This window comes from Micrasema longulum, unplaced genomic scaffold (assembly GCF_059751315.1).
Source record: "Micrasema longulum isolate JH-2025_06_02 unplaced genomic scaffold, ASM5975131v1 h1tg001036l, whole genome shotgun sequence".
Taxonomy (NCBI): Eukaryota; Metazoa; Arthropoda; class Insecta; order Trichoptera; family Brachycentridae; genus Micrasema; species Micrasema longulum.
In genome coordinates, this window is record NW_028278224.1 from 139,596 (window position 1) to 166,226 (window position 26,631).

Consider the following 26,631-nt stretch of genomic DNA (forward strand, 5'->3'; position numbering starts at 1 on the left):
TACGTCTGTATCAACATTTCATAATATCTATTATGTAGGTACCTACCTACTCATTGCAACCCATGACGCGTCGTTTTCTTATTTTATTTAATATCATTCTTCATATTGATATGCATACATAATGTGTACAAAATACTGGGTCACATCGATTTCACTTTTTATTTCAATATATTAGTCAGAGTTTTTGAGAGAAAATTTCTTTGAGACATTATATTATTTTTATTTAATTTTCAACGTTTTATAAATAAGTATTGTTTAGAGTATTTGATCTAAAATCTTGAAAAATAACTTATTAACCATGTAGGTTTATATTAATATCGCTTATGTGTTGTTTATGCTAGCCTACTAAACGTTTGATTATTGTTTTAATGTAATTTTTTTCTACAATAATATAATAGCCCTCGATTACCGACAGTCCGGCCCCAGTTTTCTTCCCAGGAGCTACCGGTAGCAGATCTCGTAAATTCCGTCGCCATAAATCAAACAAGATGAGCCGGTAGCGTGCGCGTGCAACTATGGTATGGAAATATATAATATAACCGTGCTCAATGCTCACACGATTTGAGAAATCGTGCACACTACTAAACTATCACATACTCGTACATTTCCAGATTTCTTTTATTTATTACAGTAGGGCTCAACGTTTATCATTGAAAACCTATTATATTGTTACTGAATCTCGCTGATTTATCGTTTACAAATCGCCTTGATCGCGATCTCACAAATACGTATAATTATTTTTATTAATTGAGGGCTCCTTTGATCGCGTGGAATGCCATCGCGAGGACAGTGCGATGTCAGGCTCGCGGTTCGCTTCCGCCGCCAGCATATTTTTGTCTCTCTTTATCTTTATTTTTGTTCCTTCGCGTATCGTCCCGCACGCTATAAAGATCACTGGTGAGCTTTACGGCTTACGTTTCTTGTCCGCTGATTCAATTACCCCCAACCGCGGGGCTTCGAAATCATTCACTCGAGCTTTTAACCTTTAACTCTATTTTCCGCAATTTTTCATGCAAATTGCGCACTCGTATTTTTTATTCTCTTTGTGTGCGAATATTTCAAAACCTTTTTCACTCTTTATATTGACGTTTCCTCCGATAAGTATCTGCTCATAAACTTCCAGTGTTTATCGGCAGTCGAGTACTCTCAACGCTAAGAACCACTCAATGTCATTGCATGTTGTATCGATGTTATCCATTAATGTTCTTTCCTTCTCGATGATGCTCAGTTGGCCACTTGAAGTATCGATTATAAAACACGGATTCTGATCATGATTTATAGATATTCTTTGAGGGCCTTACTTATACACTTGGCGTAAAGTTACGCCTAGGCATAGTGGTAGAATAATGATGGTATTCCCATCCTTATTTTACCACTATGCCTAGGCGTAACTTTATACCAAGTTCATAAGTAAGGCCCTGAGTGTCGTGTATCTTATATCTACTGTAGTAACGCGATATCATTAGCGATTTAATTTTGACTGTGACATATAAACGAGCTTCTCTTTAATTGTGCACTTTTAAGAGTAACGAGTAATAATATTTTTTTCTCTGATCTTTTACTAACATCCATCTTCAGAGATGTGATATTAAGTCTAATGAATTGATTAAATTAACAAACCAGGGGAAGTGTACCTTTTAACTTAGACGAAAACATATCACTGAAAATGAAATACGTTTTAGTCCTTCCGAGTCAGTTTGATTATACGTTATGTACGTCCATTTTCGTGAGTTACGTCCACGTGCCCTGCCAATATGTGCGTAGTTTTGTATTGTCATTAGGATCCCGAGTTCCCAGCGAAGGCAAAATTCCTTGAAATCCGAAGATTCTTGGCGAGTTTTTGTAACGTTAAACGAAGAACATGAAAGCGAATTCGTCTTAAAATTTTCCAATATTAATTGAGCGCTTCGCCAATCTCTGTTAAATATTTAGCGATTTGGTCACCTTCCAAGCGATATACCTACATACATATAACATGAGGTGGCGAACATTGTTGGCTGACTCGGGAACGCAATTCCTTTGGGAATCAAAGTGTCTGTCTTTATACTGGTAGTTGGCATATCTTGGCAACAGTTGTTTTACTAAGCTTTTCATTGGTGCTTGCTTATTCATCACGTGAGTAGTAATTATAATGTATTCAAAATATGTTTTAAAAAAATAATTTTATCACAAATTTTCTGTTATTTTTTCGCATCGTAATAGACAATTTTAAGAATTAGAATTATGAGTAGGTACGTAATCAAATAACTAAAGATAAATAATATATATGTATGTTTAGATTCAACGTAGAAATTTAATTTATGATAAAGAATTGTGTTTTTATCTAATCAGGGGTGGTATTCTGAACGCAAAAGCGCGCGTTGAAAACGCATTTTAACGCGTATTTAACGTACGAAATACACGCTAACAGAGCGATCTCTTTGCGCGCAATTCTGTTCAGAATACCAGCTCTGGTCGTTGATACTGTATTAGTTTATATTATCTTAGTGTCTATATAATTTATTTATGCGCAACTAAAGAAAATTCGTGAAATATGTTTTGATTTACTATTTATCCTACCTTGACGAAGAATTAATTTATGTGGGTTTATAACTACTATCCAATGACCTTTTCCCAATCTGAGGCCTTCTGTAACTTCTTCGTTTCATAAATTCATTCGTATTGTATGTAGCGCGGGAACGAGAGCAAAATACAATTTCAATTGCGTTAGAGTAAGATGGATATATCGTCGTGATAGTAGAACAACGTAGGGTGTGCGAAAAATGTGACATTGACTTTCTTTGATATTTGATCTTAAAAAGATTACATGAAAGCTTTACATTCTAGGTTTAAAAATAATGTATAATTAATCGAAGTATCAAATCGGGTTGTGGTCCTGTGTCTAGTGTCTCGGACTCACGGACCAAAGGTCCGTGGTTCGAATCCCACTCTACCCCAATTCGATTCCATTTTCTAATAGCGAGTTATTTACAACTCGTTGAAAATGGCCCTCAAAATTAAATATTTGGGTAAATCATAAGAACGCAAATATTTCTTTTTATCAACAAAAAACATACTTTTGTTCTTATCAAATTGTGACATAAAGTGTCAAAAAAATAAATAAACCGCTCTTATGTACAGTTCAAGAAAATCAAATGCGTTGTTGTTCTACGATCGTGGCGATATGAGAAATGAACGAACTTGAACAAATGGAATTGCAGTAGAATATGTTCTAAAAAATAAATGAAGTTTTACTCCATTTTTATTACAAGACACTGAACTCGCAAAGTTGTAATATTTCATTTTATAAATAATATTTCAAGAATCTATAAAAAATATATACTCGATCATATTAACTTCCTAGGGAGCGAAATCCAGCCTTGTATACAAACATTTGGACATACTCAAAATATTGATGATTCTACATTATATTAAAAATTATTTTCCTAGTTGGCGAAATAATTCAGCCAGATAAATCTCATTCATATCAATAAAAGTCTCAGATTTTTTGCTTCACAAAAGTCAACAGATGAAAGAGTTGACAAAATGTGGATATTTTAACATAGGCAGAATGGTGAATGTTACAGTGTTTGAAGTGGCCACCTTAAACAACTAATGACATATTATGAGCCCTGTAAATGCCTGGACTTCCATATGCCCTTCTCAAAAATGTTTTACCTCTCTGTTGCAATGAATTAAAAAAAATTGTATTATCAAAACGTTGGCGTTGCTACGTAAGTATTATTGGCAGATATTTTCTAACATTCAATTTATCAAGATATCATTTTCTTGTTATACTAACTGGTTTATAATCGAATTCTGTTGATTTTATCAGGAGCAGGAATCTGCAAATTTATTTAGGACGAACTCTTTGTTCCGACGTAGATGTGCACGCCTGTCAGATCGTTTAACAGTCCCCGATATGTTGGTTGGTTGATCGTCCCGCATCAATTGATTCGGCAGTCCACTGAAGAAGAGTCAGTCGCTCCATGAATAATTCATCCGTGCCGATAATTTATAGGCGGGGGGGTATTAGTATTCACGACACAGGCGGCTTAGGGCGGCCGAGAGATGTTTGTCCTTTCGGTTTTATTCAACGTCTGAAGGTTCGCGCACTACGCGGCTTAACCCAAATTCTATTCATATTTATATGCGCAACTTTTATTTAAAAAAATAATATAATAAACATGCTATCTAACTGTAATATTTACTTTTTTGTGTAAATAGAATGAATTTTTATTTATTATACAGATTTCTCATAATAATACTAATAATATTTGGCTGATTTATATAGCGCCGTTTTTGTAAAAAAAATCACCTCGAGGGCGCTTTACAATTTTATACGTAAACTTACATTTTAACTAAGCTAAAGTTACATTTTCTTTATTATAATATAATTATTTTTTCTGATTTAAAATTGTGGGTATGAGACTTTAGTTGAGATCTGAACTGACCGGGACGGGACTGTCGATCATTCGTAAGTTTGAAGGCAATTGGTTCCAGGCATTTACCATAACATTCACAGTATTTTTTTAATTCGCGTGCAAACATTTTTTATGCTCTCGAAGATCTTATTGAATGAGTGAGAAATTATATATACTTTGTACGGTCAAGTAATATCGTCCTTAGAAATTCGTTTAGGTGACCGATTTCCAATCAGCGTAAGTATAAATTTTCTGATATATTAATATAAGGAATGCATCCATCATTCATAATTAAGTGATCATTCCTTAATTGAACGATCCGTTACCTCCGATGTGCATTCGTCATTATGGAACCATTTGCAATTTTGTAGCCAAAAGTTCGTCGTTGAATTTTGCAAATATATTTGGTAGCTTCCCTCAATTTCAGAACCATAACATAATCTCCCTCTTTACCATCCACAAATAAATAATACCTTATACGATGGAAAACAAGTCGTGCGTTTTTATCATACTATTTTACGCTTATTGATTACTTGATTAAAAATGTCAAGTTTTTTGTTCGAAAAAGCATAATATATTATTGTTTCTGTCTAACGACGAGGGAAGAAATCTGCTATTTATGGAGATGTGTTTATTTTGAATTATTTTGTGAATCCATTTTACTATATAAACAAAGAACATGCCAGTATATTTAAAAAAAAGAATCTGTCTAAAATACTCGTACATTGCGCAACAGTTTACTCGTACGGCGAAAAGCGCATAATTCTTCCATAAATGGATTAATGAATGTCTTATCAAAACAGGCAAGCATTTCAAGATTTATTATCTTTAGCAGGTGGTTGTGTTTTTTTGTTCACTTTTCTTATTTTGAACGTCCAGTTCCGATAGCGGTTTTATTATGTAATTGGCTTCCTTCAGTCCTGCGCTTGCGGTCATGTAAACGGTCGTAAACAGTATTGTTTGTTCAAATAAACTCAGCTCAGTGGGATTGTTCCTCTTATAAGCTTTTTTTTCCATTTAAAAATGAGTTAGGTGGGTGTCTCTAATTAATGCCAACTTTTTTTTGGCTAAACATTCGTGTTCATTAACGGTTCGTAGAATTAATAAATAAAAACATTGCATTAACAAGTTACAGGTTACAGTACTTAGTTTGTCAGTGAAAACTCTTGATGGAAGTTTATTGTAATATTTATTATAGAAATAAGAAATGAGTGATACTTAAATACTCCAATTTTGTAATAACTGTGCATTTAAGTTTCACTCGTGTTGCGAATGTTTTAGTCGCCAATAATTGATTAAGTATTTTAATTCGATAGAAGCACTGAATATTTTCTCAATTTGAGGCTATCTGTATTGAATGCCGCAGCGAGACTTATTTTCGGAATCTCTAAGTTCAGTCATATCACTCCACTACTTTGGGAACTACACTGGCTACGTTTTCCACAGAGGGTCGAATACAAACTCTGTTGGCTTATGTAAAAGTCACTGCACAACTCTGCTCCGGAATATCTAAGGGAACTATGCATTCCAGATGAACTAGCTGACGTTTCGGAAAAAACTTAAAACCCACTTGTTCTCTAAATCATTTGAATAAATCCGTAGCACGTGACAACAAAATAAATTGTTTTAATTAAATTACAAATTTAAAAGCTTCAATTAAATTAATTTAACAATAGAATCACTATGTAAAGCGCCCTTGAGGTATTTTATTACGAAAATGGCGCTATATAAGTTATCCATAATAATAATAATATAAATCGATGCAACCAATTTTGACATAAATTGCCAATTGAGCCATCGTACTATTTTATATTTATCTACCCTAACTTATGATTCTTCACATCTTTATATAATAATTCTTCTGTACGTGTGATGTCACTGAACTCCTCCTGAATGTCTTAACCGATTTACGTGCGGTTTTTTGCATAACGATGAGCTTAGCGCTGCGCATGTTTGTATATCTAAAAATCTTCAATCTAATATGTTTTAAAAAGTTAGGAGCCTACATGTTTTATTCATCAATAATTTTTAGTTTTAGAATTAAATCATTAATAAGTACCTGGGTACCTACTTATTAATGAAAAGTCTTTTTCCAAGCTAATAGCAAGCAAGCCAATGTTCGGGCAAGACAACGTCTGTCGAGTCCGCTAGTAATATATATTTTAGTGAAATAAATGTCACATACATGACAAATTAGATGTTTTAAAATACCATAGAAAATACTCCAAATTATTGTAATGCTTATTTAATATTTACATACCTAATAAAAAAACAATCTTCGTCTTAAATTTTATATGTTTTTGACAAACATTACGAGTGCATTTATTACACATATTGTGTCGTGTCATAAGCAGTCAGCTTAACGGTGCTTCAATTATAAATGCAAACAACCTGGTGATATTTTATCGAGCTCCTCCTTACTAACATTAAATTTCATGTAATGACATTTGCGTTTGATATAGCATATATATTTGCTATAATAACAAGAAACATAGCAGAGTCGATATAGCTAGAAAGGCATGCATTTCAGTAAATTCACCACATATTCGGGTCCTGGCAACAACTGCCTGCAAGCAAGCAGCCAGCGGAGTAATAATTATTCACGTGTCACGAGACCATCCGTCCTCCGCGACCCCATCTCACTTCTCGCTAGATGCCAGTTTGTGGTATTTTAAACACGTTTATTGGCCCCGTTTTACGCTGATTACTCGTTGTTAATCTACTAAATTGACTTGTCTGTCGGCCGTGCCGCGATCTCAGTCGCCCGGTTTACGATGTTATTTTATCGTGGGCTCGGGAAAATTGTAAGGTGTGACACCTTAATAATTGACCGCTCATAATTACGAATTAAAACACGCTACCGAGCTGTTTCTCGCCGACGGCCTTTGGTCCTATTAAAGTGTCGTTAGTTAGATAATATCTCGGAAAGCGGTGGCGGTGGTTCGCCTCGTCCCGCGTAAGAAAAAAATATGTTCGCGTGCAGGTAATCGGCCGATACAAATCTCACGGTTGTCGGTCGAGTATTATGTTACAGACAGCGGGAGCGTAATCCTATTTGTTCTGCACCCACTTTACCGCTCTAACCTTACTAGTTCTTCGGGTTTCACAGCCCCGACTATTTAATACTGATCCTCTTTTGTCCGATGGATGATGTTTCTTCAGTACGCATTACCTTTAAATTACACTGGCACTGTTGGCATTCTGTCAAAGTTGTCGTGTAACGCCACCGGTCACCGGTAATAATGTAATCGCAAAAACTCGTGCTTTTATAAAGGGATTAAAAGACTCGCATTGCCGTCGTAAAATTAAATTGAATTTAAAAGTTTTTTATGCTTAGTTTTAAATACGTATGTTTTAGCACCAAGTTTGCAAGAAAACTTATACCCATGTACCGTGGCTTGTATTTAAGCATTATGAATATATTTTATTTACTTGGCCAAATATTTAATAATGATATATTTATTTGTTTGCCCTCAGCAGGCCCTAATTACAGTGAATTACTACACAAGAACACCCAGGCTTGAGATAATTTACATTTTATTTTTGTAATTTTACCGGGAATCGAACCCGGAATCCTCCATACGTGAGGCAAGCCATTACGCTTGGATAAAAAAAGGAAATTAGATTGTGATAGAGCGGGAAGCGCTAACCTTGAACCCAGCACTAACCACGAGACCACAGCCCTGTTCATTTATATTATTTACAATCGTATTTCTTTTAATTTCCGAAAGTCTGGCAACCTCTTGGAAAACTCTTATCTAATAATATTGTTCCTTCCTATGTAAAGGAGCACCATAATATTGTGTTTTCTTGTTGTACCGCTTTGTTAATCTCGCAGCATATTTTTGTAGCTACAATGGAACTATAATACCCTAATAAAATACGAAGAAAAAAACAAAGGAAAATGGTATCGTTTGATCAGAAGAGTCATAAATGTAACAGAGATTTATGAAAAAGGAAAATGCTTCTTTTATATGTACAAAGCTATTCGTATCATTAAAAATGTATTGTAGAAATGCGTACGAGTACGTATAATTATCAGAGAAACAAAAATCACCGACTTTAATATAAATGTATGTGAATATTTTCATTTTATTGAATACTTCATTGTAGTAGGTTTATGGAAATTAATACGTTATCATTTTAACTGTGGTTAAAAATATATGTTTTTAGCATTTTTTGCCGTAAAAAACGGAATTAGTAAAATGGATGCACATATCAGGTATCCAAGGCGCGATGACGATATTTTTGTTTAAATTTTTCAATTATAAACCCTTACGGGTTACATACATTTAAACAAATATTTTTACTTTTAAAATTCACATTCTACTGTTAATAATAATATTTTTAACATCTTTTGTAAAGGCTGTCTTTTGTTTAGTTTTGGTAGTTCTGGTAGTTTATTGTATAATTTCTGTCCATGGTTTATTAGTCTCGTGGTATCATTAAAAATGTATTGTAGAAATGCGTACGAGTACGTATAATTATCAGAGAAACAAAAATCACCGACTTTAATATAAATGTATGTGAATGTTTTCATTTTATTGAATACTTCATTGTAGTAGGTTTATGGAAATTAATACGTTATCATTTTAACTGTGGTTAAAAATATATGTTTTTAGCATTTTTTGCCGTAAAAAACGGAATTAGTAAAATGGATGCACATATCAGGTATCCAAGGCGCGATGACGATATTTTTGTTTAAATTTTTCAATTATAAACCCCTACGGGTTACATACATTTAAACAAATATTTTTACTTTTAATATTCACATTCTACTGTTAATAATAATATTTTTAACATCTTTTGTAAAGGCTGTCTTTTGTTTAGTTTTGGTAGTTCTGGTAGTTTATTGTATAATTTCTGTCCATGGTTTATTAGTCTCGTTTGTCCTTTTCTCGTTTTAGAAGGTTGTATATGATATTTTTCTGATATTCTCGTGTTAATTTTTTTTCAAGTTTTAATTCTTCGTCTACAATTACAGCAGTGGCTAATTTATGAATAAAATTTAAGGATTCTAGTTTAGAGAGTTAAGTTAAATTTAATTGTTTAGTATGTTTAAAAAGTTCTTTAGTTGACGTTAAATAGGGTATATAGGTCATATACTAACTTTAATATTTTATTTTGCTGTCTTTGTAGTCTGTATATGTCATTTTGATTTCCTGTTCTCCATAGTAGTTGCATATAACATATTTTAGTTTTTACATAGGCTTCGTACATTATATTTTTTTCCGTTTTTGGAACAAAGTTTTTGATTGAAAAAAAAGACTCGATAATGTCGCCACTTTGCTGATTAAATTGTTGATATAAATTGTCCATGTCAATTGTCTGTCTATTGATAGATAGTCCTAAGTATTTAACATGTTCAATTTCAGTTACTCGTTCATTATTTATGTAAGCATCTACTTTATGACATGTTATTCTAGATTCAAAATGGATAATATTGCATTTTTTTTCAATAAGTGTAAGTAAGTTTGTGTTTGTCCATTTAGTCAACATAGTACGGTCTTCGTTTATGTCATTGTTTGTTAATACGTCTGTTTATTTTTTTTAGAATAGTCCAATTTCGTCGGCATACAGAATAATTTTTCCTTTAAAATTGTACAGTGATAAGTCAATAATATATATAAAATATACAATAGTGGACCCAAAATAGATCCTTGTGGGACTCCAAAATTTACTGTTTGTATATTACTTTTTTTTTCATTTACAAAGGTATACTGCTTCCGATTTGATAAGTATGATTTTAATAGTTTGCATTCTTGAGATTTTACTCCTATATAATTTAAATTTTTTATCATGGTCTCAATATGTACCGTATCAAAAGCTTTTAAAAAATCTAATATTACTCCTGTTGTTGGAATTCTAGCATCCATATTTGTTTGAATATAATAAATTAGATTTTCTTTGGCGGCTCAGGTTCCTTTTTTTTCTGGAAAACCACGTTGGTTTAAGCATATTTTGTTGAGATTTTTTATACGACCCATTAATTATTTATGAATATATTTTTCGAAGATTTTATTAAATACAGTTAAATTTGCTATAGGTCTATAGTTACTCTATAGTTACTAGGTTCCATTCGATCTCCACCTTTAAATAAAGGAGTTATTCTTGCAGTTTTGAATTCTTCCGGGTAGCTTCCTAACTTTATATGCATGTTAATTAATTTTGATATGACCGGGCTTAATATATCTTTGGGTTTTTTTATGAGTGTAGGTTTGATTTTATCATATCCTGGTGATGCATTTTTTTAAAGATTGACAATTATTTTACATACTTCTTTTATCGTTGTTCATGTTTAAATATTTTATGTTTTATCTATTCATTTTTACTAAGAAATGAGATGTTTATTTTATTATTTAAAATATGAAATTTTCCTTTCGATTCTGTTAAAATAGCTTTACCGATAGTTTTCTCTTAACAATTTGTGTCGTCCTCTCCCAGTCCCAGATTTATCTTTATAAGAGAATGTGTATTTTCAACGAGTAGTATATCACACGCGCCCCGTTTCCCGCTTCCAGCTTCCCGCTCCTCTGAATATTTCATGATAATATTCTCCCGGTTCCGTTTGGTGTCAGCGGTAGTGCGCTAAACCGCCCTGAGGAAGGTGCAGCGACGTAGCGAAACCTTTGTGCGGGGTGTTCCATTCCCGTACAACGTAATATATAGGTAATCCAGGTAATGTGAAATGTCACATTACGCTCATTTTGCACCTTCCAACCGAATGCAAATATGTTCCTCTCTATTATCGTAATATACAGTACTGATATATCGACATCGACATCTCGATATATCAGTGAGTTAAATACATTCATACCACGGAACGGTTATATTAAATACTCCCCAAGTACCATGATACCAATGTCAGACAAGCTAAAGTTATATTTACGTGCACTCCCCGACTCGTCGGCTCGTCTAATGGCGGTGGATGGTTGAAAACATGGATACATCGATGCGATAGTGAGCGTACACCGCTCGCGATGGTCTCGTGCGGTAGGTTGGTCGGGGCGGGGGAGAGGGCCACGGGGGAGGACTGTGCAGATGTGGGCTGTTTTTATTATACCTCAAAGCTCCCGTCGCCTCCTCCGTTCCCCGCACCCGCCGAGAACGTGTGCCTCCACGTCGTAAAATGAAACGTTCCCTACAAAGAAAGAGACTACGTGAGTGGAACTACGCGACGCTGCTACCCTCCGTGAGTTTTACGGGTGGATAAAGAAAATATGGCTCCCCCTGGCGCTGCGCTGGGGAGTTTTATGAGATTGACGGGATATTACGAGAAAAGACGCGTGATTTTGAAGATGATTTGGTACGCCCTATCCGACGAGCGATCGATTGCTTTTCAGCTTTTATTCGGATTACATTACGCGATGTCTTTATTTTGGCAGTTTGTTTTACGTGTGTCCTTTTTTTATTTGATTTTATTCTTCCCATGTTGTTATGCTAGCATTTTGTTAAAACCGTATATTTATCTCATCGCAAACGCGTTAGCGAGTTGTTTTTTACAGAAATAGGACCGCAGTTTCTTTGATTCCCCTTGGTTATTTGTTAAATTAGCAATTCCATCCCCGCTTGTACCGGTCACGCCGTCACGCCCTACTCGGCAGCTATTAGTCGTTGTCTGGGGATTCTCATTTGAGTCAACGATTCGAGTGCCAACTCAAAAGGAGATGATTCTTTTAATGTCAAATGGTCTGCTGACATCGACAGAAGTAGACGAAAGACTTTTTGTCTTTTGAAAATATCCTATAAGAAATTCGGAGTGATTTTTGAGGGCTGCCATTGAAAACACGATTTTCCTCTGTTAAAATTAATTTGAGAATAATTGTTAATTTTTATTTAATTAATTAATATCTCTGCAACTCTGCAACTCTGCAAATAAGCTTGTTTATGCGGCGTCGCAAGTCGAACTTTTAGTGTCTAGGATTTTGAGAACTTACCTCCAAAAATATTTTAACATTTATGATTTTTCTTAAACATTGCGTATTTGAATTTCGATCGTATTGAATAACTGAGTTTAAACAATAAATCTTAAAGGAAAATCGAAAATATCTGTCTAAAATGTAAAATGTTGATTCGCCTAATACCTCTACCTTACGTTACTCGAATCAGACCTTAATCCTCGCTTGACTGCAATATATTGGATTATTTTTGTACCATCACAATATTGTGTATTCTGCCTTTTATGCCCCAAGACGTTTTCCCTCTCGGGCGTCACTACATTACGGCCTTTGTCCCGGTGACAATGCTTTCAAAAGCGCTCGCTGAACAAAATTTGCGTTTTTACCCGTTTTACCCGAGTGATGTTTATTTGAGAACATTTTCGTATATATTTTATACCTTTATTTTTCATTCTTATTCTAATAGGTATATAAGTTTTATCCGAAATTAATGTATTTTTTTATATTTTCTATTGCGTATATGATGATAATCTGTAATACTAGCAGTAAATCCAGCAATTTACAAAACGAACAATGCCAACAATATTTTAGTACATCGAGTATTTGCTACTCGGTAAAAATATATATTCTAATCTTATTGAGGATTTCCCAAGAAAAACAACGATCTCTTTTGTCTGTCGACTATTTGATTGTCGTTTACGTAATGTATTTTATACAATACGAGCTGAACCCGGTAGTGCTTTGCTGTTGCTAGATTTGAGTACATACTCGTATACATAGATTAAATGAACACAATCAAAAATTTGATATCAATTATTGTATATACTCGAAATTAGAAATGTATGTATACATAATTATTTTTGTGTTTCGGTTTATATAAATTGCGAGGACAGAGAATTTTGATAAATTTTGGTATTCGAACATTGTTTTCCTGTCACTGCCTTGCAGATGCCTCCCGGATACTGTGCGAAAAAGACAACTGCATGTCAGACTTTCTGTTAGAATAGACAAAATCGACGTTTCGCTGTCACGTTTTCCGCACCTCAAAACTGAATTGATTTTGTTATTTTTTTAGACAGAGCATCAGAATAAAATTTTCTGTATCGGTACGTTTTGCGTTTTTCAAACAGTTATATTTGTATACCGTGCGCCCGAAGACAGCTGATAAAACTGTGTTTTTTTTTTACGGGTTTTCGGGTGGTTCCAGTTTACATAATAAACAATTTTCATTAAACGAAACAATAGGAACAAGCCGCGCCGTGTGTAAAAAATTCACTGCTCTTGTGCCATAATCCAGAGAGAAAATACGAAAAAATGTTTATATGAAGAAAAGTCGGACCGCGTTTCCTCTTAAGATTAAAAATTATTAGGTATACTTACAAAACTTTACTAAAAAATCTTTTGTGAACACTATTCGGATAAACGTAAAAAAAGATAGTGTAACTTTTTATTGATAAGTAGGTGCCTAGGTACTTGCTAATGATTAAATTCCAAAACTTAAAATAATTCATTTCTAGGTACTTTTTTTATGGTTGAATTCCTAAACTTTAAATAATTCAGTTTCAAATATAGAATTCTTTTTGCTAATGTCAAACTCTGCCAACAGGTATGTACTGTATTTAGGAATGTGATTTTCAAAAATGTATCGAATTTCAGTTGATGTTATTTTTATATTACCAACATTTCAGTCAAAAGTAAAAAATTGCTAGAAGTTATAAGGAATTCAAAGAAATAATCTGATTGGGATCTTTTAAAAACGAACGTTGTTTGTAAACATTCAATAACAATATTTTTTTATTCACTAAAAAATAACATCTTCACATTTTTTTATTATATGCATTCTCGTCGAATAGTGTCGAATCGTGATAGATAAAAAAAAACGTAAGCTCCTAACTTTTTTCTACTTAATAAATTAAAGCTATAAACACGCTCGTGCAAAGATCTACATTTCGCTGAAAACCGCACGTAAATCGGTCCAGTAGTTATTCAGTCCATCGAGGACACACAAACGAACATTTCCTTTTATATTTTATAAATATATATATATTTATTTATTTTATTATATATATACGGCCTAAGCCAATTACAGTTACACGAAGAAACATAAATGCAAGAAACTGAACAAAAAAAACATAAAACTATTTAGCAAATACAAACAAGGGCAAAACAATAATAGTATACAGTATATTAAAAAAAACGAAAGATCAAATTATATATTAAATATTAATATTTAACGCCATGCCCCGTCCATTGGTGGGCTTCGCTTTGAATTTTTCAGGGATGAACTCGCACATGCATGAATCAGTGCTAGAATTATTATAACGTTTATATTTAACTGAATATCCATCATGTTTGTGTATCGACAATCTGCTATCACACATTGCATTGCACTTTTTCCGAATTTCTCTTATTGAGTGTTGATTGCTGGTGTGTGTTTGAGGTTTAAACAAATATTTACACCCTCACTCGCACTCACTGGAAATGCCTGTGTACTTTTGTCACAATAATTAAAAGTGCAAGGTTTCTTAATAATATTTATTTTTAAAATATTTATTCGACTGCTTACATTGGTTTCAGCGGTCATTTGTAAACATTTCCCTGTGTTGTCGTGTTTCGGTTTTTTCAGACGTGATAACCGTACGAAAGGGAACGTGACAAAAAAGTCAATATGATGAATCAGTCGAGAAACCATTTTCAAATTATCGTTATCATAAAATACCTTGCATCCTTACCTGTACTATGGATCACCATTAACCAGTGTAATGAGTCTCGTAGTGAATACTCGAGTTCGTGCATCAATCATTTTAGTCATAATTACGCATGAAAGATTCCTCACCCCGGCCCCGACTGCGGCTGCCTGCGCGTATTCGCACCACCCTTTTATATTCCAATCTCGTGCTTGTCATATTAAAAGTCGTTATCAGGTTCAAGTGGCCCTCGTGAGCTATTTACATCCATCCGTTGGTGCTGAACAGCAATAATAATTATACTGACATGACGGCCTGATTACGGAATGTGCATATTTCTTGTTCTCGTCCAGCTCATGTAGAAACTTGGTCACACAGACCCTCACAGTTACAGAAAATATTCCGCTATGGTTGCACTTTTGGCATTCCTTTTATACGACCACCCGTTATGCCCTTTTCAATCAATTTGCGAGATCGGTTTTAATTGGCTCTCTTGTCGTTAAATTGCGAAATAATAACCGTTATTTATGTATCTGTAGGTAAACACTGTTTTGTTACTTCTTAGTGCGGATCTTTAATACACGATGTAATGGTACCGGGAACCTGTCGAGATTGAGAGAAAGCGGTAAAATTATGCACATTTGTTCGCCTCCTGGCGATTCAATTTTCAAAAAATTTACGCCAAGTACCATTACGTATTCACTATATAAATTCGTATCTATATTTATCCGTAAGTACTACAACAAGAGCGCGTATGTAAGTTATCTTGTCGATATAATTTGCACTAGGGCTGCGGCCGGTTTCAACATGGCCATGTTAAGTGCGCGCATAAAAACAAGCAGGTGAAATTTTTAACCGGTATATTATTGGCACCCTCGAACATAAATGAACCAAATTATGATTCCGCATCCCGTAAAAAGCTTGCTTATTTCTCGTAATACGATGTTGTTTAATGTAATTGGACACGCATTTCTGCATTCAATTTGTTACTCAACATATTTCTAAAAACATGTTCCAACCAACATATTTCTGAGATAATTCCTATTTTGGAAAAAACGTGAATAACATTTTTTGCAAAATAGCATAAAAAGATGTACATTTTTTACAAACAAAATGTTATTTATTTATCTAATTTTAATGCTTGTATCTTGCGGAAATATGTCCGACTGTAATCATAACTGATGTATCGTACAATTTATTTTTTTCGTTTCTTTATAAACGTCCAAAAGGTGTTTATGTTTGTGTTTCTCGCTAATCGGTGCTAGTTATCTACTAACTATGGTCAACAGTACTCTATACTTAAGAGAAAAGGGGAAATATCACGTACTACGAATACCGATAAAAATATGTGAACTGTATTTAAATTCATTAATTGTATTTTCAAAATCAATATGGGTGGGTTTTGTGGAGAAATGTTTTCATATATATCCTTAAAAAAGAAAATATAAAAAAATATGTTACTAGAAAAACGCGGCATGTTTGGCATTTATAGTTGTGACGTCAAGATTCGTTACGATGTTCTATAAAGTTTTGAATGGCTTGGAACAAGGTTGAAAATGAACATGAATCGTGACGTATTAGGGGCGTGGCCAATGCAATGACCGTTTTTGCGGGAATTCAAAATTACAAATTTAAAAATATGTTTTATGCTTCTAATAAGTAGTAAAAAAATATTTTAATTACTGGACAGTATTTCAAAGACCCTTATTACTTTGAAAATGTATTTTCAAAAAGTGATATTTCCCTATTGTACCAGCAGATATTTACAGACAAAGAAGGCATAAAGTTCTGTACAAAACACTTACAAACTGCCAGTTCGAGGATCACTGTGGCTTTGCATCATTTTAGAACAAAAACAACTCACGCTTCACTTATAATGATGGCTTAGCAGTACCAAAAATATATAATGTAATAGAACTTTATAAAAAATAGATATGGTAATAGAACTCTTAATTATATACCTAGCATTTTTTATTTATTGCCTATTGCAAATGAACTTAAATTTATCACACAATGTAACCAAGGTAAAAATAAGAGAGTGGCTACTCGATCCAAAGTTTAAATATGAATAGTTATTAAATCACCTTATGTATAAATATTTTTATCTTATAACTGAAATAAAAAAAACCAGTTCATTTGTGTCTATGTAACTGATCTTTGCTGTTAACTATATCTGTAAATTTATTGTTTTTATAAATTTAGGTAAAATTGATAAATCCACCTGGTCCATGAAGAAGTATAGAAATTGAAAAAATAACATTTTCAGGCGTTCCCTAGTATGTAGGTGAAATAATTCAATTAGATGAATCTCACCCGCATAAATAAAGGTTTCAGCTCTTTAATTTCACAAACATCAACAAATGAAAGAATTGTAAGAATATAGATGTTCAAATATGAGCAGAACGGTGAATGTTACACAGTGTGTAAAGTGGCCACTTAAATTAGCCATTGACAGGTCATAAGCCCTGTAGATGCCTAGACTTCTATATTACCTTCTCTTAAATGTTCTACATCGCTGTTGTAATATTATATAAGTTAGTTATAATATAAATCTCCACCAACAAGCCACAGAAAGTGGCTTGGTGTGATTTTAGTTACTGTAAAAATATTTTTTTAATTTATTAAAATGTTAAAAGTGTAAAAAAGTATATTAATGTAAGTAATAAAAAAACATTAATTCCGCCTGCACCCGCAGCCCATGGCAAGTTCTCGCTCAGTATTCCCCGGTCCGCAAACTTGTCAATATTCCTCTCTTGTCGCGTAATATTTATTATTCACCCCTGTTCCGCGGCCCGCCCGTGGCCCGCGAGCAGCTAGTGGTGTCGGCCATTGTAACACGAACGTTGAACGAAATGTTTACGACGTTTCTCTAGATTACTATCTTATCGTTCCCGTAGCGCTATTGCATCTAACAGCTAACAGCTGTTTTCTTTATTTAAAAAAATAAAATATGGAGCTTTTATTCGAGCCCGCTATAAAAAGGTACTTCGCTCTTATCGGATTTTAATAGTTTGCGAGAACGTGGATATTCGTGTTTCAGTTAACGTCTCATTAAAGGTTTTAATTTTCAGTCATTGTTTAGGAATCTTGATGACTAACACGAAGAACTTGTCAAACAAGTATCGTAGTGCAAACAAGCGAGGTTTCATACTCGCTAATTTAATTTAACGTTTTCATTAACCCATTTGTTTGGACTCCTCATATAGTATTAAGTGTCAACATTTAGTTGTGTCCGTTTTTTTTCCAAATTTAAAAATAAGCACCGAAAGTAAAACAAAATGGTAAAGGTTTTTACGCGATTCTAAAGATAAAAATTGTTTCACAAAATATTGTGTTTGCTTTTACGTTACGTTTCTTATATTATTTTACTTTATTACAAGTCTTCGAATTGGAATCTCCAGTAGACGAAAGAGCGCATTTTCGACATCTCCTTCTGTTCGCGTTCAATCGAGGGAACTAAGCTGCTAGCGATATTTGCGCATGAACGGCGAAAATGTTAAAAATTATTGACTAGTTTGTTGTATTTTTTTTGTGTCCTTTTGTTAATTTGGAAAAAATGGACAAAACTTATGTTAACACCTAAAAATTGAATATATAACGTTTGTCGTAATTTACACCTATATAACAATAATTATCGCGTTTGTTGTAAGGTTTGTTGTCATAATAATCACGAATAAATTTCGTTTACTTAGATAAAAAATAACTGTGCTTAGTGTTTCATTATTATCTTAAGCATCGTGTATGCTTATAATAATAATATATTGGTATGTATATACATTGAAACCTCTTTATACGGCTTTAAAATAACTGTGCTTGGTGTTTCATTATTATCTTAAGCATCGTGTATGTTTATAATAATAAAATAGGTTCCGGTGTATTTTTTAATCTATTAAGCTTTTGGACTTACAGATTTGTAGTATAGTGGTAGTGTAGCGGATTCGCGAATCGGATGCTCAAATTCAGGGTTCGATATCCGCTTTACCACAACTTGATTTCCACTTCCCATCTGTCATTTACCACTAGCTGAAAAAGGCCTTAAAATTTAAATACAGAGGTTTCCAAGTTATTAAGAAAAATATTAACTATATATCCGCTGATCAAAGTCACTTTACGATTTAAATGTCGCCCCATCTTACTATAGATAATAGTTTCAAGGTTGGCAAGAGAGGGGGAAAAAAGCAAATACAAAAATACTGGTCGTTTTAATTCTCGGACTAAAGCTCGGAGAAAGGCATCAATTTTGGAGTTCCACGAGGAATCATACTGGGTCCGATTATTTTTTTGATATACCTGAATGACCTTCTAAATATAGACATCGATGGTGGTGAGGCAGTGTCATTTGCAGACGATACGGCCATTATATTTTCTGACAAAACGTGGAACAATGTAAATAGTAGATGTGAAAACGGATTAAGACTGATAAAAAACTGGTTAGATTATAACTTGTTGACTCTTAACGAGAAAAAAAACCAAAATCATAAATTTCGAATTTCGAAATAATATAAACCAGCAGCCATTAGGGATAATAAAGATCCACCAGTGACTAAACATTGACAGTGATGTCACTCCTGATTCATCACTATGCGACTGAACTATTTTGGAGACAGTTAAAACTTTTAAATACCTTGGTTTAACCTTAGACGATTCTTTGAGATGGGATAATCATATAATGGGAACAACGAATAAATTAAGAAAAATAATATATTTATTCAAAATTCTACGAAAAATTGTATCCATCTCATTGACAAAAATTGTGTACTTTGCGCTTGTACAAACTGTATTGTCGTACGGTATTTTGGGATGGGGAGGTGCGTCATTGTCTTGTCTCGACCCTCTCATCAAGTGTCAAAAATCTGTTAATAAATAAGTAAATAATAAATAAATCTGAGTAATAAATGAAAAATCGTATCGCTATTCTTCAGGGCAACTCTTCAAGGAATTTTAATGTTTTGGACGTTAGACAATTGTATGCTAAAACAATAATAATTAATCATGACAATAATAAAATTGACCACGTCTTAACAGCACACAATATATCAACTCGTAGTGTGACGTCACATAAACACATTGTACCGCGGACGAGAACTTCTTTCGGACAAAGATCTTTTAGCTTTACGCCTCCTAGAATTTATAATAAGGTTAAAGATATTTTATTCACCCAACACGATGTAACTTCTATGCAAAAACAAATTAAGTAACCCAGTGGCTTATTAAGTTAGGAAGAAAAGAAACCGAAACCTTATTAAACTACATTTGCAAGGTAAATCATATTAATATTATCCACGACAATTTAACACTATACAATACAATGACAAGAAGGATAAAATTTATAAATATATCTATATATATATGTATGTATGTGTATGTAAGGGTGTTTATGTATATGTGTGTTTGTATTTGTATGAATATTTATGTAGGTATGTGTATGTGTACATATATTTATTTATTTATTTATTTACGGACAAAGTCCATTATAAACATTACAATTAAAAGAAATTTTTACAAAGGAATAAAAAAATATAAGGAACAGAAATAAGCAGCAAAGACAGATGATAGATTTTTTAGATTAAGTAAAAAGCATAGGCTAACTATACAGATTCTTTAGCTGATTTGTAAAGAAAGACATCCTTACACCATAATAATCAAGATCTTGATGATCGTTCACCCGCCTGATCATTCTGGGCAAAGGCGACTGTGCACCATAATTGGTCCTGTAGTGACCGAGGAAAAGCATTTCATTATTTCTTAGTCTACGGGTGGGAACGTTAAAAAGAATCTTTTGCAAAATTTCAGGGGCATCAATGAGACAGTTCATAATTTTATACATGCAGATTATATCTGCAATGCATCTGCGTTTTTCAAGACTTGATATGCTTAAAAACCTCTCCATATCAGAATATGAATAGTCTCCTCTTTCCAATCCCATCTTCCATGCAATTTTTCTTATAAAACGATGTTGAACTGATTCAAGGCGCTTGATATGAACAGCATAATGAGGGGACCAGATAAATACATGCATATATGTATGTATATATGCATGTATTTGTGTGTATGTGCGTGTATGTATGTGTGTATGTGTATGAATGTTTGTAAGAGTGCACACGTGTGTGTGTGTGTATGTATATGGCAATATATAAATAAACATATATGTTAGTCTGCCTTAGCACGGGTCTTCTCCTACTAGGCATTACTTTATAAAATATATTTTAAAAAAAAAACTTTTAATGGCATTGGCAACATAAAAATTAATGCATGGTTCGTGGTGTACTGTTAGGTGGATTTGTTTGATTTAATTCATTACCAACCGAATAAAATGGCTTTTCTGAGACGCTAAATATTTTAAACCAAATTTATGAATGAAATTATTGATTATCAGAACTGTTATAAATACCAAAAAGAGTCATTTAAATGTACAGTATGTTAAATCCGATAAACCTTCCGAGTGATAATAATATTGCGGTGTTGTTTATACTTAATCACAGAACATAATAATTATTTTAATTTATGTAGAGCGACTTTGTATTGTATCTGCATGTTAGAATGTAATTACGCACATCAAATCCCATAAATTAATTATGGAAATGTTTGTTCTATAGTGTAATTCAATAACATAAATAGTCATATTCATTACATTTAATTTATGAATATTTGCGGTTGATGGTCGACGAGTTAATAATTATTATTGTCGAACGAATACGTCGGTTGGCTGCGCGCCTCCGCCCCCGCCCTCGCCACCGCCCCCTTTCACCCCACACGCCATAATGTAATACTCACATTATGGTATTAGCATAATGAAATGGAGAAGCTGCGGGCGGTGAACGGAATCCTGATCCTGATCATAGCCGATTGTGTTAATGCTCTATTACACGGATTAGAAAATTGGTCAGAAATTATCAGTTCTCTATCCGCACCCAGTGGTGCTGAGGGCTCTGCATTGCAATCCTAATTGTAGTGTATATGGATCGTTTTTGTGACGTGAAAGGTAAGGCAATTCTCTTCCAATACCAGCCCAGGGACAGTAAAAAATTGCATTGAGGGGATTCTAAAGCCCACTATCCACCTGCAGCTGTTTAAGAGTCCCGGGCCTCGATTATGATGGGAAGTTCAAATGTATCTTAAATTTTATCTACTTAGTAAAATTAAGTTTTCTGCATGAAAAATATAATATATTTGTTTTTTTTTCTAAACACGTTCAATTACCGGTTACCAAAGAAGACACTTTGAATTTTCATACAAATATACACACTAAGTACATACTCGTAATAATGTTATTTATACTTTACACCGACTTCATCGATAAGTTTACGATTACTCGATAAAATAGAACTACATACATATAAATGGAAACTTTTTAAACGATTGTATTTTGTAAGTACTGACCTCTAACATAGTTATGTACATGTGGGCACTACTTTTACAATACTCAGTGATGACACGCGGCAGAGATTGTTATTATTTAATATTGTGAGGAAATACGGAGACGGAGAAATTTCATGAATAGGTATTTCCACACAGTCTTTATAGCACTTTCTCGCGGATGCCTCCCCGATATTGTGCAAAAAATACAACTGCACGTCGGACTGATTATGCCAAACTAAAATCGAAAATATCGAGGTTTAGTTTTCCGTTTTCGTTTTCCGTTTTCCGCACCCCAAAACTGATTATTGTAATAACACGTGTATATTGAATAAAGACTCTTATAATATAATTATAGTTATATTGCTTCCTTTGGAATGACGCGAAGTGGTGTTTCTAATATCTGAACCTTAAATTAATTGATATTTTAAAGATAATATTATACATACAGTTATCGAGTATAGAGACCCATCTCATGATGACACAGCCAGGGACGAGTCGGGCTCTGCATTTCTGTTGTATAGTATTTACAAATCCTAATGTATATTTCCCTATTGTTTCAGGTATGTTCAGCTACTAGAACTTACGACATACCAACTGCTGACTCCACTGCAATACGCTCAGTAAGAGTAAGTAGTATCCTGTATTTATTCAACCGTACTCGTGAATCTCATCATGTCATTCTAGAGCTGGTAAATACACCACCACAGTCACGAATTCATCCTACATGAAACATATACCCTTCTTTTTATCTGAGTCCGAGGGCATAAAGAAGACAGTTCTATCTGTGAAATAGAACCTGAACCCTGGACGAGTATTTTTGACTCGACGACTTATGTCTAATATCAGATAAAAATCTTGAAATATTGAATCGAGTTGGGATAAGTCCGCCTCGTAGTATAGTGGTTGACGCGTTCACCTACCATGCTTAAGGTCCTGGGTTCGATTCCTGGCATGGATATGAAATATTGCTTTTTGTGGTGGTTCTACACCGCAATATTTAATTGTGCCTGGACTGACAATTGAAGCGTAAGACTGATCACCTTATCTTCCAGGTTACAAAAATGATCTAGATATGTTGTATTTGTAATACCAATACAGTGTCCTATGCGCCACTGGTGATAGGAAAATAATGGTAAAATGTATTTCTACCTGAAATTTCTTATCACCATTCTGTAATATAGTTCTATAATGCTAAACGAGTATTTTGTGTAATTTATATTAAGAGTACTTCAAAGTAGAGAAAATTAAATGAAATGATCATAATTATTTTTCTTATTTATTATCGTAAAATACCAGAATGTATCGTATATTTTTGCAAAACGCAATATTCATATGAACAGTAAAGGTATTTCTCTGCAGTTTTTTTTTTTTAAATTGCAGAAATATTTGCGTTATGATATAACAAGTTGTAAATAACTCACTATTAGAAAATGGGTACTCTGTTGTGGTAAAGCGTAGTGCGAACTCCGGTCCTCTGATCCCCGAGTCCGCGACAGTAGCCACGGGACAACAATCCGGTTCACAACAACAACAAACCATCACGCCGTTTCCCCGTAAGGGTAGGTAGAGATGATAGAACTCCACATCATTCTATCTTTGCATACAGATCTCGTTTCCTCTACATTCATACATCTTCTCATGCACGCGCACCGATTATTCCGACTTTTAACATGTCCATCTTCAAGTATTTGTTAGATTTGGTCATGCCATGTCCTTTTCGGTCTTGCTCTATTTCTGCATCCATCAACATTAGGTTAGGTTAGGTTACGTTAATCCAGTTAAAATTTCCATTATTTATCGTCACAAATAATATATTTTTGATGTGACGTACTTTTCATATCTGCTTATCCCTACCGGTAAATGGCGTGATGATTATAATAAATCTTTTGCGTGTGATTTTTTTTTACTGTTTTACAAGTACAGTTAATAAAAAAAAACAGATTAATAAACATGAATATATATTTTCAATACTGCCAAGCTGCGACTTATAATCCTTTTAAATCAAGTCAAACAAACTACACCTTGGCAGCCCTGTTACAGAGAGCACGTACATTTAGTATAATTATTTTTTTATTCAAATTTCAAGTATAAAAAATATATAAATTATTATTCAAATAATTGATTACTTTGCAATATTCCTCTTAGGTGTTATATTACGAAAATGGCACTATATCCGTATTTCTTCAATTATTACATCTGTTAATGTTTGTGGTGTTAAAGAGCTAAAACCTTTTTTATGTGGGTGAGATTCATCTGACTGAATTATTTCACATAATAATATGCAACGCCTGAAAACATTTAAAAAAATCTACTTCTTGGACCAGTTTGCTTTCAAACATTTGGACAACCTCTAAATATTGTTGAAAAAATATTGTTTTTTACTCTTCTGAAGATTGACTGAAATTGAATTTTAACGTACTTAGTGTTAAGTGTTTTCACGTAACCTGAAAATCACGCTTGTTTCACTTTGATTTGATTGATTTAATATTTTTAATATCAAAACATTTTTTACATTGTAGGATGATATTTTTCGCTTGTTTATTTATAAATTTGTACAAACCACTTTAACTTTTAAGTTATACGTCGACGTATTTAAATTTTCAAAATATTGGAAATTACACGCGGCGAAAATATTTTCTGAACAGTGTACAAATTATTATTGACTAATGCAATACATCAATAATTTAACGTAACGCCTTTACTACTCTTGATAATATTGTGTTGGTTGTACGTCGTACCTGATTGCATCACGAAGTTATGGTGATCCTGTAGAACAGTGTTTTTCAACCCTTTTGAATATGCGACTACTTTCTTTCTTTTTTATTTCTTTTTATTTTTAAATACATATAAGGGCGGGCATATTACCTTAAGGTAATTTCTTCCAACCTACCCAAACCGTTTAGTTTAAGAAAATTACAAATATTTTTTTTTTTTTTTTACAATTTCAAATACAAAATTAAAATTACAATTAAAAACAAATATATAAAAAAAATAACACTATACTTTGAAGAGAGGAAAGGGGATGGGAAAGAAAGAAGAAGAATAAAGGAACAATTTAAATATTTAGATAGTGACATTTCAATCTTAACTTAAATGTAAATAAAGAAGGGGCGTCTTCAACATTAGTGGGTAGATTATTCCACAATCGAGCTGCTACTACTGTGAAAGAGGAGGCAAGAAATTTAGAGCCATGACAGGATATTAAAAGGGTTCTCTCGTTACTAGAACGAAGAGATAGTCCATGTTGTTTACTACTTTCAAAAAACTTTATAGACCTTGCTGCTGTCAGCATGGTTATAATTAATTTAATTTGCATAAGATTGACGTGTTCTGAATTTAGAGAAAAAATATATCTAGAGCTAGCAAGGAAAGCCTTAAAATTATTAGTGCCATTGGCCATATCCTGCCTTGACATGGTGGCCTCCGTGGTGTAACGGTTAAGACGCTTGACTCACTCATGGAAGGCTCCGGGTAAGATTCCCGATGAGAACACGAAAATTAAATGTAATATTTCTTAGGCTTGGGTGTCCTGTGATGTAATTTACCACCGTAATTGGGCCTTCTGGCCTGTTGATTTGCGTCTCATAAAAAGAACCACTAATCTTCCTTTTCACTGAAATTATTATGTTTTTCTAAGCCTTTGATTTTTACTCTTACCTTTCTTGCGTCGCGACCCACAGGTTGAAAAACACCGCCCTAGAATGTCGACGGTAGACGGTTGGGTTCCTGCCGTAAATATTATTTGTCATTTAGTATTCAATTCTTACTTTATCATATTTATTCGCTTTTAAATGGAGGTTGGGATATTTGCCGATTAAAATTCCAACACGGAACAAGATAATTAATAATTTGATCTGACGCGATATGATCGAGTCAGCTCGAATCAATTACAAAGAGCTCGGCACAATGGAATTCACCTTGGCGCTATAGATTACTTGTATTTCAAAAGATTATATTTTTACTGTGTTAATATATTTGCTTTACTAGTTGGTGTTTTTTTACAATAGAAAAAACAACTCGTCATTTTGATATGTTGCGTATAGTATTAATATATTTTCATAGGAAAAAATTTGAGATAAAATAACAAACTTACCGATTGAAATTTATTACAACAGAGAGGTAAAACATTTTTGAGAAAGAAACATGAAAGTATAGGTATTTACAGGGTGGTCATTAGCTGGTTTAAGTGGCCACTAGACACACTGTGTAACATTCAAAATCTGCCTATGTTTAAACATCCACTTTTCCTCAATTCTTCCATAAACAAACATTTGGGCATCCTCA

The 26,631-nt window shown here is 33.5% G+C and overlaps 1 protein-coding gene across 1 annotated transcript in view; it reads left to right on the forward strand.

Annotated features, from left to right (window-relative positions):
- LOC148277422 (uncharacterized) overlaps window positions 1-26,631 on the forward strand; it is a gene marked incomplete at its 3' end in the record, with an annotated part of 226,641 nt that overhangs the window by 135,899 nt on the left and 64,111 nt on the right. The window contains exon 4 of the mRNA XM_088232903.1: window positions 22,908-22,973. The remainder of the gene's footprint in view (window positions 1-22,907; window positions 22,974-26,631) is intronic.